Source organism: Empidonax traillii, unplaced genomic scaffold, assembly GCF_003031625.1.
Source record: "Empidonax traillii isolate 1590-97213 ecotype Southwest subspecies unplaced genomic scaffold, ASM303162v1 scaffold9:size3134949, whole genome shotgun sequence".
NCBI lineage: Eukaryota > Metazoa > Chordata > Aves > Passeriformes > Tyrannidae > Empidonax > Empidonax traillii.
In genome coordinates this window covers 1,190,081-1,205,269 of record NW_020955202.1, presented here as the reverse complement: position 1 = coordinate 1,205,269, position 15,189 = coordinate 1,190,081, and the positions used below count along the sequence as shown (strand labels likewise).

At 33.8% G+C, this 15,189-nt stretch overlaps 1 protein-coding gene across 5 annotated transcripts in view; it reads left to right on the top strand.

Moving 5' to 3' along the window:
* SGCG (sarcoglycan gamma) overlaps positions 1–15,189 on the top strand; it is a 101,877-nt gene that overhangs the window by 31,052 nt on the left and 55,636 nt on the right. For 2 of the 5 annotated variants that reach the window (XM_027884287.1, XM_027884270.1), the window contains exon 2: positions 2,106–2,197. The gene's annotated coding sequence lies outside the window, so the exon portion shown is untranslated. Of the gene's footprint in view, positions 1–2,105; positions 2,198–4,036; positions 4,107–15,189 lie in introns of those variants that run through there. The other 3 variants (XM_027884278.1, XM_027884297.1, XM_027884307.1) reach the window with 3 other exon arrangements.

Genomic DNA, 15,189 nt, shown 5'->3' with positions numbered 1-15,189 from the left:
GATGGGTGTGGCAGCAAGGAACAGAGAGATAACAGCTGAAGCAGAGATTGAAATACTGATAGGAGAATCAGGCAATAGACCCACAATCAGTTTTTTATGCTCACAGGTGGAAAAAACTTCTAGAAACCAGACAGAAGGACCTGCTGTGCACTGACGCACAGAGCAGTTGGATAATTATGAATAAATTCTTTTATTTTCATATTTTCTTGCATAGTAATTTTCAGATTTTTCTCTTTTAGTTTATTCTTGTCCATCCTTAAACAAAACATAAATATTCTGAGTTTCAAAGCTATTTTGAACCTTCATATAGATATCACATAATGAAGCAGTCTAAACAGATCTCCCTTAAAACCTTATATTTGTGGGTCATGTGTTTATATTTCAAAAGATTCCTCTTGGAATATTTTCCACTTTGTAATTGTTTAAAACAACTGCATTTTTATAGCTTTAGTAGGTTCAAGAGTAACTTTCAATGTTTACTTCTATTTATATGGGAAATATATAATACTCTTTTGTCTCACTGTTTTGCTCACATTTAGATTACATCCCTTGCTAAATATTCACTGTAGCCCTATTCTTAGGAAGAGGCAAGGTCTTGATCTATCAGTAAATGGCTGGCTGTCCTATCCCTTACAAATTTAAAAAGCACATCAAACATGGCCAACTCAAATTCTTCTTGGAAGGAAACCAAAAAAAATTTATTGCAACAGTTCTTGTTTTGTATCATATTGGATCCTCTCATAGCAGTGGAAAGTCAGGAGAACTGGAAAAAATAGTTTTTGAAAAGGTGATTTTTCTGTTACATCATTTCAAGTTCATAAGTAACTAAAATGCTAAAGAACAAGAACCAAGACGACTCAGATATTTCCCCTCTTCTTGAAAGTCCAGAGATGTCCAGTAAATAATTACTTTTTATATTTTTTTGACCATTAATAAAATTATCCTGCACTTTAATTGGTTGGGAATTTGGTTAGTTTTCATTTTTGCATTCATACTTTTTTCCCAAAATATGTGGCATTTTATCTTCAATGTAAATTTGCTTTTGCTACACTCCTTGACCTTTCTGAACCATTAGCAAGGGATCTTTTAATATTTCCTATGGCAAAACTTCTGGTTTTAGAATCATTTAGGTTGAAAAAGACCTCTCATATCATCTGGAGTTACACATCCGTACAACCTGATTTTAGCTATTTTTACTGTTTACCACATAATTACAGTATTTCAGATAAATTCTGTTTCCCATACTCTCTAAATTCTTGTTCCTTAAATACCTGTTGCTTACCAAATCCTTATCACAGTCTTTGAACATCTCACAGACTTAAAAATATCTGACAGGGCCAAATGGCTTCTATGCCCTTTTTAGTTAGATGAATTATTTAAACTGATAGCTGGTAGTCATTGTCTTTTCCACCATTTTATTCTTGTACTTTAAGGAGTAAGCAGATATTCTTGAAATCTTGTAGATGTACACAGAACTTTTTTCAACAAAATTAGAGGGGAAAAAATAGAATGGATTAAAATGGCAGAATATTCAAACCACAATTTACGTATCTTTTTCCATAGTTTTTTTCATGCTGTAAGTTTGCAAGTACTTCTGGTCAGTCAAGTGCTGGTGTGAGTGGACTCTGACAGTGCAGAAGATAAATATATTTGCTTAGTTACCTTTACAGGACTACGTCATCAGTCATTGACTTTCAAAAACCAATTGGAAAGGAAGTTGGCAGATTTTGGTGAGGAATGGGAATCTGCATTTTTGAACTGTGAAGAGTGAGAGAAAAATTTAGTTTTTGTACAAATACAGGGTAACTCCATAATTGAAGTTACTGTTCATTATACTAATGTATTTTGCACATAGATTTTTGACTAATTTTTATTTCTCATTTATTGTAAACTCTGCTGTCATGAATATATGCAGTTTGAACAGGTGTTGAGAGTCTAGTGTTTCATTTGTGTTCCACAATTTTAAGCTCAGTGAATTTTGATATATCACTTGTAAGATGTTGTCAGTTAAAGTAGTCATAAGGGCAATTCAGAAATATATCTTATTCTTTCTCCATTCTCATGAAAAATTTTGCTTTCTCTTTCCCTTCTTTTAATTTAAATAGGAAGACAGCTGCCTTCAGATGATACAGAACTCACTGACAGTTGCTCTTGCTTCAGTCCTACTTCATGAGAACTTCAGAAGATACTAACTGAGGTATTTATTTGTTCTTTTCATTTTTAGAATTTTTACTTTTCAGAAATTAGATGGGTAGAAGAGCAAAACAAAGGATATCATGCATCTAGACCAAGAGCAGTAATCATATGCAGAAAATAACACAAAATTCTGTCCATAAAGACAGCTACTGGGTGATACAATCTAATCTTTCTATAGCTGGGCACTATGTTAGTCATCCCTTTTTTATAAGTTCAGAAATCAAATAATTACAAATATACCAAAAGGAGACATATTAAAATGCTGTTTAGAATGTTGCTCTTTTGAGGGTCATGTATCCAGTTTTATCTGATTCTCTGATTTTCTCCAAGAATGAGCAAAAGATTTTGCAGGAAATCCCTAGACATGAATCCCAATCACCTAAATAATGACTAAATAATGAACCTTTCAAGATTATCTGTCATTTATAGATTTCTTCCTCTAATACTTACAAGGAATTTCAATTAAATAAGAGCTTTGGTGTTAACACAACATACAAGTGCTTTCCTCATCCTTTATCTTTTTTAAATCCCCAAGATTAAAGATAAAAGCAGTTTTAAAGCTATTGCTAAATATTTTATTGTGAAAAATATTTGTCTTTTTTGTCAGATACCCGTGAATTAATTCCTTTGTATAGAAAAGAACTCCATTTGTATATGTAAATAGAGTCTGATAAAGTAGTAATGGCCACCAAATTCATAAAGGAAAAAAACTACCTTGTAAGCCTGTGATCAGTTGGATTTATGTCAGTCCTAAATTTATGATCTGCAGCTGTTAAATGTCTGATAGGAGCTTCATTTTCTGAAGTATGATAACAGCGTGAGGGCATGGCTGGAAAAAAGGAAATGTGCTTTGAGAAATGAAATTGTCCAGGCATATGGACAATGATTGCAATGCTTTACATAGCACAAAATTTTTATTCTGTAAATCTTACAAATGTATGTTTTAATGCTTTTTAAATTGTGGTCAGCTACCAGAACAGATTCTAAAATATTGTAGATTGAACAGAAAGTCTGTTGGCTAGTGTTGTGTAGTCAGTCTAATGTAAGCAGTGCTGGCCTGAAATTCTTTTTTCTGCTTTTGAGAACTCAAAGCTTAAATGTTACTGAAAAAATATGTCTCATAATTTCTGTAATTTCATCTTAAAATATATATTATATGCGACTTTTTATATATATAGCTCTTAGTATTTATGTGCCTCTGTCTTTTATACCAAGATAGGCTTAACTTTTTGGAAAAATTTGTAATTGTTAGTGTAGTTCTGTATAAAATTTATATGTGCTATTATAGGTATATTATAATATATGTATTTTCTTCTTTTAAAGAGACTTTTTATATGCCAGCCAGTTTAGATTATAGCTAGAATTATGTTAGCAAGAAAATGAAAATTTTTCAAAAAGTCAACTGTTAAAATTCAGTTGAAAGTTACATAGGGATTCATAGAAGAAAGCAGAGCCTTATTTCTTTCTAATTTTTCATTGCGTGCTGTTAGCAGCGAACTCTGATAATAGTTTTTACTTGCAGATTCTATGAAGTGCTGCATATTCTCGGGTTCTAATAAATCAGTTGGTTGGCATTACGTGACAGGTTGAGCCATTTCAGTGCACGCTATGGATTGGTTATGTCTTACAGTGGGGCAATTCATTTCTGGAATCAGTACACAACCATTTTAGCAGTAGAATTGTCCGCTTATGTCACAGATTATAATTAGCTACATCTTTGTGCCAGAGCAACAGGATGGAATGCAAAACACAGCCAAACATGTGAGCGAATTTTCTTCCACTGATATTTGGCCAGGCCTAAAATATCTTCCACTCCAGATTTGAAAGTAGTGGAAAAGTTAGACATTTCTCTCTTGGAAAGAGACTGATTGTAGTTTATTCAGAAGACCACATTGTTTCAAATCCCTACGGTACGTAACAATTTTTTTAATATTTATTTTTTATATCTATATGAAAGTATTAGCATGTAAATAATTGAGTTTGGGTTTGTTTGCTCTTTGCTTATTACGTCGTTGTATTGAGCTTCTCCCCCATCTGATTTGCTGTGCAACACTTCAGACTGATTTTGGCATTATATAAGGATCATTTTTTATGCTTATGTGATTTATTTTAGAGCCTAAATTATGTGTTTATGTTTAATTAAAATTATTTTCAATTCTGATAGTTTAATTATACTTGTTTTTACAATTAAATGCAGCATTAAGTTGCACAGTTTAAACCTGCATTTTTTCAATTTTGAGAAGCTAACTCAGTACTCTTTTAATCTTTTACAATATTATATTACTGTAATTATATAAATATATCATTTGTAGTAGTAAACCTCTGATGTTTGGGGCTATAAATTTTTCTCAGTATATCTACCACATACTGAAACTTAAATTTACTCAAGAATGGATCCATGCTTCTGCTGAACACTTCTTTTCGGCTTGAGAGTGTGATAATAACCTAACACCTGATGAATTGTGACCAAAATCAGTTCTAACTTCTGTGAAGCATACTTGAACTATAATTATGTGTATACAGAACTCCTTTGACAATTCTGTAAACTCCTTGAATTCAAATACATTTCCTCTTGGATAATTTCACTGCTTGAAAGAGCAATACTAACTGGATGTCAGTGGATTACTGACTCATTATCAAATGATTTGTCGGGTGATACTTGGTGTCTTGCCACCAACAGGTGCTTGCACTGCATACTTAATTATGAATCAAAACATAAGTTCCTAAAACAGGATATTGCAAAAGAGTAGGAATGTGATTTTACTGCATCAACACCGGTCCACTAGGCTCCTTTTATAGAGGTATAGGTGTTTTTACTATTTCTGTCTTAAGGCTCCTTCTGCTTGAGGAGGAGGTAATTCTTGTCCCAAAAGTGTCCGTCTATCTCCATTTTCTGTGGAGGGGGCATAGGTAAGTATGGCTGATGTTATCTGTGTCTGGAGAGATGACTTCTGACCTGCATAGCCACTTCCAAATTAGTAATCTCTTTGAGTGAACTGTATTAACTTTGTGCCATAGAGTTCTGAAAAGTTTGTTGTCAGTTAAGATTTTGGAGGTTATGGTTGTAATGCAGTCACAAATTATACCACTTAGGCTGAGATTAATGTCTACCTTCTAAACAAATTTGCTATTAGTTACAGACCTCCTTTCAATTATGTAATGAAGAAAAAAGTGGTCCTAGGATACCACCATAGGGTAAGAACCACTATATGGAGTTTAATTAAAATAAAAGGATCTAAATTAAGCCCACCATTAGAGGGAACCAATTAAAATCTCTTTTCTAAACCTTTATACTTTTGCTAATAGCATGCAGTTGAAAACTCAGTGGTTTAAAGCACATTGTATATTTGAGTTTTATTCATAATCATAAGGCTTTAGTAATAATGTAAAGATACAATATTTATACTTACTGTAATAGTTTGTAATTATACAGATATGTGATTATACTTACTGTTGAGAATACTCACACAAAATGCATGTTTTAAGCTAAGGGAAAAGAGTTTTGGAGGAACAGCTGAAAGAAAGAAATGGCTATAATGTATCATACAAACCCAAGCCTCTGTCAAAACGCACAGAAAGTTGGATGTACAAAGATCCTCTTGCCTGAATAGCCTTGTGAGATTTATTTGTTCCTGTGGAAAGTAATGCCTTTTACATGAGATACAAATCCCAGGTCCTGACTTCTTGCAGTTTTTAATTATTTTCATGACTTGGAATTAAGTAAGCTGGATTTCCTTTGGACTTACTTCTCAAAGTTGATTGTCTTACATGTTTAATGAGTGCTGACTGAAGGGTTTTTGTTACAGAGACATTTACAAGGTCTTTCTCTTGTACAGGCTTTCTGATATCTAATAAGGTCTTCTTGTCCATTGTAGTCTCTCAGTCAAGACATAAATGGCATTTGTTATTTTCCCCGTTGTCTCATTTTCAGAAAGTTCATAGGAAAATAGTATTTGAGATCTCCACTTATCTGTTGAATTTGGTTGAAATTGGCCAAGAAACTCAAAAGCTGTTGAAGGAGGAAAGGAAATGAATGGGAGACAGATGATTTAGATGTTGCATAGGGTTTGATTGTTTTTTAATTTATTAAACCAGGATAAAAGCATCATGGCAGTTTAGATAACCGGTTAATTCAATATCCTGATCAAATTTTGAGCTCAGGTATTAATATTCTCACTATGTAATTCATCCTAACTTTGGCTACCTGGGCCAGTCTTTTCATAAAACCTTTCTCTATATTTGCCAAAAGCTGTTAAACAGCTGCATTTTGTGCCATGGTTGGTTATGTTTCTGTGGTGGATGAAGTACTATGTTTGTAGAAGACTATGAAGAGAAATACAAACTAAAGTACATAAGTGTTTTTTATAAATGGAGTGTGGTATATGCTGGAGTGTTGGATAATGCTGGCATTAGCCATAAAAGGCAGGGTTTTTGATAAGACATGTTCATTTGTTTGTGTGTGTATGTGTATCCTGAAGGTATGTTTGTAAGAGTCACCTATATATGTATTGTCAATAATCGCATGTAGAGGTAGAATCATTTGTAGTAATGACTGTTTAAACTCTTCAGTTGCTCCTTGTTTATTTGCTGTGTTGTCAGTGCTCTGAGGAACAGAAATTTCCTCTGCTTCACCTTACCTTTTCTCACAGTGCGAGTGGCAGATACTAAATTTTATCCAGACTTCTTGCATCATTGTCTTCTTAGTTCTAGATACTAGTGACTTACAGAAAAAGCTGACTGTGTAGAGTACTGCAGCCTCGGTTTCATGTAAAAATTCCATGCAGGTCCTATGTTGAATTTCCAAGCTGTTAGACCTGTCTGTGAGGAACATGCACCCTTAGTCAGAGATGGCTGCTGATGGATGGAGACATGTCTGCAAAGTTCCCCTGCACCGCATTTCCTCAGTTTTGAGGAGAAGGAGTTTGAAGTGAGGGGCAGTAATAATTAAATAAAAAAAAACATTCTGGTGCTTCCAGACTGCTGAAAGCAGAATAAAATGGAAGAGTGTCTTAAAAAAATAAATGCTCTGGAATGAAGCTGAGTCAGCAGAGCACAGCTGTGGTAAGGGACCCTAACCACAGACCAAGCTACATCAGCAAAGCCGAACACAGCTAGCTCCGTCCAAAGGCCTGTTCCAGTCCAGATTTGGACTGGAATAGATGTTCTTCAGAGGTCCACTGCAGCCTAATTTTTTTCCTAGGTTTCTCAGAATTTATTCAGATTTTCTGGAATATTCCTTGTACTGTTATTATTATTTACCTCCTGGACTTGATTAGTCCTGTGGTTGTCTTACTAGCTGATCCAATCTGCAATGTTTCAGATTTCATGGAGGAAGAGGGCATCACAGTTTAATAAATATGGGAAATTGGTAGCTAGCAGTATTCTCTAGCCACACAGAGTTCCCATAAATCAGTGAGAATTAACTGTTTTACTTGAATTTTACTTGGAAATACAAGGAAGAAAATAGATTCAGAGCTTAAAGCCAAAAAAGTAACAGTGAATATTCCCTATGACCTGAAAAGTCACAGGAGGATATTTGGGAGACTGGCAGAAAAGACTGTAGTTATTGATTGCCTGAATGAGAGTTTTCACAGTAGGGATAATAAAATGATAAGACAGATTTCAATATGTGAAGGAAGAAGAGGTTGATTTGGGTTTGATGTGAGTGCCAAACGAGAGTGAGTGTGGGAAACAATCCCAAAAGTCAGTATGGATGAGGCAAAGAAGACACTGTCAAGTTTGGTTCTCTCCACACTCATGTAATAGTATCCTGATATGCATTGTGCCTTTGTACTGCACCCCAAGACTTCTAGCATATATTCTGGTTCTGATCAGGGCTAAAGTGGTGCAAGTTCACCCAGAGGGTACCCAGAGCCAAGTTTTATATAGTATGTGACATAGAATTTTGTGGAGGCAGAGCCTAAATTTTTGTAGGACAGACAGCAAGACCAAGATAGAACATGGTAGTCCTATGTTGCCCACGCTATTTTCAGACTATTTTTCTGTCTCAAATGCTCAAATAGACCTGATGAAGGGCCTATACACCAAAGAACTTATCTAATTTTTAGCCCTGCTGGTTGGTGTAATAAAGGATTTTTCTTTTAGCCCAAACACTTTTTTTTCCTGTAACATTCTACTTTCAGTTTTGTTATGTAATGGTAGGTATTTTCCATTTAATGAAAATACTGAGGAAGGGTTCTGAAAATTGCTATCTTGCTTAAACACAGAACTGCATTACAAAGTAGTGTATTTCTTTCTGCATTATTTCATGGGTCATTTAATAATTATGTTCAATGCATGTGTGAAGATAATGCTTCCAAAACCAGAAATGCGGTTCCTATATTTACAGTTATATGACTATTTATGTATTGTCATAATAGAGAGGAAACCATTTGTAAGCTATTTTCAATGAAACCATTGTATTTATGTGAGTACCCCACATTCTTTATGAATTGTATATTTCATTGATATTCTGTCAGTAACAAACAGGTTTTTAATGCCTTTAATTTGTTTTCACAAACCATGGTTAAAAATTTCAAAGCTCTGGAGCTAGTGTCTTTCTCATTATTTATGGTCAAAATTGCAAATAATACTGCAGTGGATGCATAGATAGCAAATAGCATACTGATATTGTTATTAGACCTTCCTGTTACAGAATTCCCTTTTTTTTTTTTTTTTAAATATTCTGGGTTGCTTCTCTAGTAACATCTCAGACAACAAAAACTGATGTGCCAGGCACTACTCTAAATTTGAGGAACAATGTCTAATTGGAATTTAAAAAGGCAAGTTATACCTGTGTTTTATGAATATCTTTTCCTGTGTATGCCTCAAGAATAACTTTAGAAGCTACAGACATACTTTCTGGAGAAGATAACGGGCTTCTTATTTGATCCAAATAGAAATTGTTTTCCAGTTACTCAAAGTGGAATCTTTAAAATGAAGAAATATGCTAAAAATAAATACTACATTTCAGATTACACTATTTGATTTACATCTGTAAACCAACTTTAATTGGAAGTTAAGGATTTTAGTAATATCTCCTGATTTCCATTTTGGATTAAATACTTTATATGAAAAATTCCACTTTGAGATACAGGGAGTATATACGTTATATCAAATAAGAGATTTTACTTCTAATTTGTCTTGGAATGCTTTCATACTTAACAAGTAATTCAGGTTTTGGTTGCACTTCATTTGTTTTTACAGCTGTCTGAAAGATCCAATATGTCTTTCCTATAGGTTTTAGTCCGAGAAGTCTTATACTGATCAAAAAGAGTATTTATAAATTTTTTCCATGCTCTTCATCTTCTTTGTTTCTTGCGTTGCATTATTGCTTTGTCACAGTTGCTGAAGAAACAGAGAATCGGTTGCTACCTAAACAGCTGGAGTCAACATCACCAAAAAAGGCTTTGGTAGTACATGTCTTTTGATGATTTCCTTATGTGTCTAATACACATTTAAATTAACTGGCTTTTCCCTCATGTAAGTAAAAATGAGTAATAAAGTTATTATGAACAGGACTGCAGTGCAACAGAATAACATCAATTTGTAGTCACTGACATTTGAAATTTATCAGAAAAGGGCAGAGGTTTAAAGTATGTAATGAGACAGCATACATAGAAAAGCATTTTGCTTCCCTTCTACTGAAAAAGAAAGTGAATTTGAATTCTTAGTTTACTTCTGAGTTGTCAAAAAATGTATAATTGTTACTTTCCACATACAACATCAAATTATCTTATTTTTAAAACCTACATGTGATCCATCACTTGAATTAGGAAGAGAAGGCATGAGGATTATTTTTCATCTCTAGCCTCTACATGTTGTTCTATTCCTAATTTCTTTTGTGTATTTTTAGTTCCCTACTCAAAAAAAAAAAAAAAAAAAGAAGCTTCACGGAATAGCAGTATTATTCAATTTATTACGTGAAATAATTTATCAAGGCTAAATAAGCAGCTTTTCAAGGTCCACAACCAACATAGGAAAATACCACAAATAGGAGTTATCTGTTTTGTAATTGGGCTGAAGTCTACTGTATGAACTGGAAGTATGCCTCTAGAGACATAACAGCATTCTACCTGGAAGTAAAACTTTCATAAAAGCAGCAGCAAGACAAGGAAAAAGAGAATATGCCAATACATGTGACTTTATATACTTAAATAGAGCTGTTTCTTTTTGCTCTCACAGAGAGTACCTTTACTCAGCACTGGCAACGTGAAATACTTTTTCTGTGAACAACACTGAGGATAATATTAAAGGACTTTTGCAAAAAGCTCTCTCAAAGCAGGACTTGCATTAGGAACAGTATTTCTACAAGATAAATTTTAGCCCTGCTGTGGGTAATCATTGCTGTGTGATAGGAAAGCTCTTCTGTCACACACATGGAAAATAAAAATATATATTTTTTATTTTAAAAAGTATTTTTAAACAGAAAATTATGTAGTTGCCTTTTTTTTTTTTTTTTTTTTTTTTTTTTTTTTTTTTTTTTTTTTTTTTTTTAAGTATCAGAAGTTATTCTTTGTCTGGTAAACATCCACACAAGATTATGACAGCAGAGATTCTTTCATGGTTTATCTCCATCAGAGGGATTGCTTCTTCTTCACTTTTATAAAGAATTTCAAGCCTTTTGATGTGTTCAGCAACACCAATGAAGATTATTTTTCCATTCCTTCCCTGAATTAGCTTTGCAATTCTGGCCTGTGTGTCACACTTCTAAGTATATAAACAACCAGAAAAAGCATGACAAATGACAAAAAAATTTTTTAAAAATTTATGCCTACTAGTGTTTTGAGATTTCTGGTGTTGTCTCCAGTGAAGGAAAATTGAAAACCACAGAAACAATTCTTATTTGCATTTAATAGCCCTTTATACAAAATAAGATTTTGTACTCAGAAACCTCATTTTTACTGCAACTCAAACAGACAAACTACAAGATTCTGTTGTCTGCAAAGTTTAACTTTAGCATGTGTTAAAGTAAAATTTTGTGGTACTTTCTTTTCTTACGATACTGTACATTGACAATAAAGGAGGAATGGAAAGTAGTGGAGAGCATCCAAGTCATACAGTAACAGTACAAAACAAAAAAAAGTAATTGAAAGCAGCAATTGAAATGGCAGTACAAACAGATGTATCCATTTTGTCAAATACTCAGATAAACTTTTCTTAATGTTGATGACACATGGAGACATACAAACCACTCTAAAGGAGTCAGAATTCTGCTTAATCAACCAGGTTAGGAGTATTACTGATGACATGACATAATAAAAGTTTGAATGTGATGACCTAAAGGGAGTTCTAGTATGTTCTTTCCAAATAAGCTGTGTGCTTAATAAATACTCCTAAAATAAGTTGAGACTGTATACTGTGCAAAAGTGTGTTGATTTATTATTCTTTGACCTATTCATCCAGATTTCCTAAAATTATGACATTGTTTTTATTTCTCATTTTATGAAGGAATATTTTTTCAAGTGAAACTTGAGTTTCACCCTAAAGTGTGGCTTTACTATGTTTATCTAGAGAAGACAGGGATTTTTAACTATTATTAGAAATACTACAGTATTATATATATATATATTATATATATAATACATATATATAATACTACAGAAATACTACACATTTAATACAGATTACCTGTTCTTCAAGAAAAGATGTTATTGCAATACAAAGTTACCAATATTTAATGTTGGTAAAACTTAATCTAACATTTAACTTAGGTTCATTCTCTTTCCAGCACAAAATAAGGTATTTGGTTATGCATGTCAACAATGTAAAATGTATTCTGTGTGTACATTTCAAGTCAAAAATCCACATTTAAATTGTGCTTAAGTTCAAAGATAAAGGATGAAGTCTTGACCAAAAAGTAAACTGAAAGCATCCCAGAAAATATTTAAGAGAATTATGTTGGATGTACAGATCAGGATATATGCTTGCTATGAAAAAAAGTTCGAGAAGGCAAAAGTAACCCAGCATGGCAAATCAGCAGATTAAGGGAAATAGGTAAAAGAATTTCCCAAATCTGAAGTTGTGTGCAAATTAACAAAACAGAAAAGATCATGAGCTCAGGCACATTAAATCCAAAAACAATACCACTGGGGGAAAAATGTTTGAGGAACAGTGAACAACATGAGTGATGAAAACTCTTTCCTCAAACATGAGAATGGCCAAAACCTACCAGCTAGTTTGTATGGTAAATGAATAAGACTCTAAAAAGAGTGGTTGGAGAAGGATATAAGGACTATGAAAAATTAATTTATTTGTGTTTGAGTATGGAAGAAACTGGAGCTCTTTCTGTCATATAACTCCACTTTATGATTACTCATCAAAGGATCTATTCCAGAATAAAAGGACTATAGAAGGAGGTTATCTATAGGGGATGTGTAAATAAAGTGTATAGAAATATTCAAAATCAGATGATGTTCAATAAAGTCCTCTAGAAAAGAAAAACAAAACAGAAATGAAATAAAATAAATTAAGTACCGTTGGTAATAAAAGGCCAGCTCTAAAGACTGCAGATATCTAGAATAATTTATATTGGAAGGAGCCTCTGGAAATCATCTAGTCCCTCCTTCTGCTATGCTTGATTAAGGATGTGAAGGAGATTTAGCAGAACATCACTTCTCCTTTCATCTTTCTCATAACCTCCTGAATGTCTTCATTTCTGTTTCAAAGCAAAACTGTATGCATTTGACTCAGCCCTTTATACACAAAACACAACCTCCTCCTGCTTGCCTTACCAACCTTTCTTTCCTCAGTGCACATATCCATCCATTGCAGCTTTCCAGTCATACAGGCTATCCAACATATTTTTGCAATTCCAGTGGGATTATTGGTCTGAAGCTGTGCATGAACTTCTGATTGCTCTTGTTTTCTGTGCAGTATTCATTCATGAACAGACACTGCAGATGGGCCACAGTCATGCTGTTTTTATAAGAAAAGGGAAAGATCTTTCTCCATCATACAATCATCTGAATGCTTCTTTGCTGCCCCCAATGGATTCACTTCCCTTAAGGCTATAGCAACCCTCTCCTGATGTACCTAATTTAATGCTTTTCTCTTTAAATTAGCAATGATGCTCTTACCCAGCTTGATCAGATGGATCCCATCTCTTCTCAATAGTTCTCAATCCTTAAAAACACTCCTGTGGTTTTAAAAGCGAAAACTCTGCCTGTGACACCAGTTAAGTATTAGCTATTAACATGCAGGGTATGTCCACTCCTTTAACAACTCCTTTTCTCTTTCCCGGAAGGATTGAGGGGAAAACCAGCCAGTCCTTAAACCCTTTACCACTCTCTCAGATCTCTGTAATCACTCTTCATTTGCTGAGCAATAAGAGTACCATTGCTGCCCCTCTAATGAGCAGCAAGGGCTTGATAAGTCTCAGAAGTCCCTGCAATATCCTATATCTGATCACTCAGAACTTCCTAGACATCAAAGTAGAGTCAGCAGATGGGTGCTGCTATCTCTTGGTAAAGGAAGTCTCCAGTGATCTTCACCTACCAGTCCCCTATGCAGGTTGCATCTTTTTTGACTTTGCTGAAGGGTAGTTCAAGACTGAGTGATCGGAAGTGAAAATGGCAGATCAGATTCAGGCTAGGTAGATGTAGAGTTTTGTGCATGCAGGAAAAAAGCCTTCAAATGCAAAGTGATGGTTTCTGAACTATTTACAACTTCATAGTGAGATCCTGCAGTTATGATGGATTGTGCGTTGACAACACCAGTTCAGTGCCCACTGGTTGTCATAGAATGAAACATTCAGAATTCACAGGGAAACAGTAGAGTTCAACTCCGTAATTTAATCTGATTTTTGAGTCCTGTGTGCTGGTTTTGTTCTTCCCCCATATCTGAACTGACTAGGTTAAGAGGAAGGCAGTAAGTGCAACAAAATGAATAGTACTGCTTTCACACAAGCTGGACAACACAACCTAGGAAAGGAATTACCAGGATCAGAGAGAAAACAGTATGATGGAGATCTCTAAGAAGGCTTCCATTATTTCATCAGTATCATCTTTTAGTCAACATCAAAAAGAGGCTATTGAGCTAAATGATCTGCTCCAATATAGTTCCTTTTATCGTTTTAAACTCATATGTAAGAGAATAAACATAAAAAATATTCTTTGATTATTTGTGTAGGTCAATATGTTGTTATCAAGTGGGATCTAGTAGGATAGATATATCTAGTAGATATCCTACTAGATATATATAGAACTATCTAGATAGATAGATCTAGTAGTAAATAGTTACACAAAGCAACTGAAACAAAAAATAATTCTGACTACATCATTCATTATGTTTTCTATTGTTGTTGAATATTGGATCTCGTTATTAATAATTTTTTTAAAAAGTTATATGTATTTTTGAAAAAGTTATTTGTTTTAAAATAAAATCTGTTTGTAAAAGCTATGTCAAATTTTACTCTGTAAATTGTTGCTGTCTATTGGTATTTCACTCTATTTGAATTTTCTTTTTTTGAAAAATTAAAGTGACATAATTCAACTTACTGTTCACCTAAGAGTTTCTACTGCTCTCCATCTTTTGACTTTGCAGTCAAATATGACTATGATAAAATAAAGGCATAGAGGTTTTCAGGGTAATGAAGTTTTTTTCAATTTTAGTAGAAGTTTCTTATGAGATCATGCCCTCATTAAAGGAAAACTCTGTTCTAGTACATTCTGTTGGCATTTGAAGAGTATCTACTATGTCAGAACACACAATTCAAGCTAGCTAGTACTGATGTGTGTTATATTTGGCTCAGGAAATTTATATAAAGAACATAGAGAGAGCAGAAGTAACAAGATTACTGCACTGATGTCATAGCACTTGAAGAATAAAATGTACAGATCTATATAGAACTAGGCCTCATCACTCCTTCTGTTTATAGTAAAAATTATTCATTAAGGTTTCACTGTTTCTTTGCTGTTTTTAAAGGATTTTTAGAAACAACTGAAAACAATAGCAAGCATACACAGGTCCTCTATCCTTGTCTCCTTTTATTCC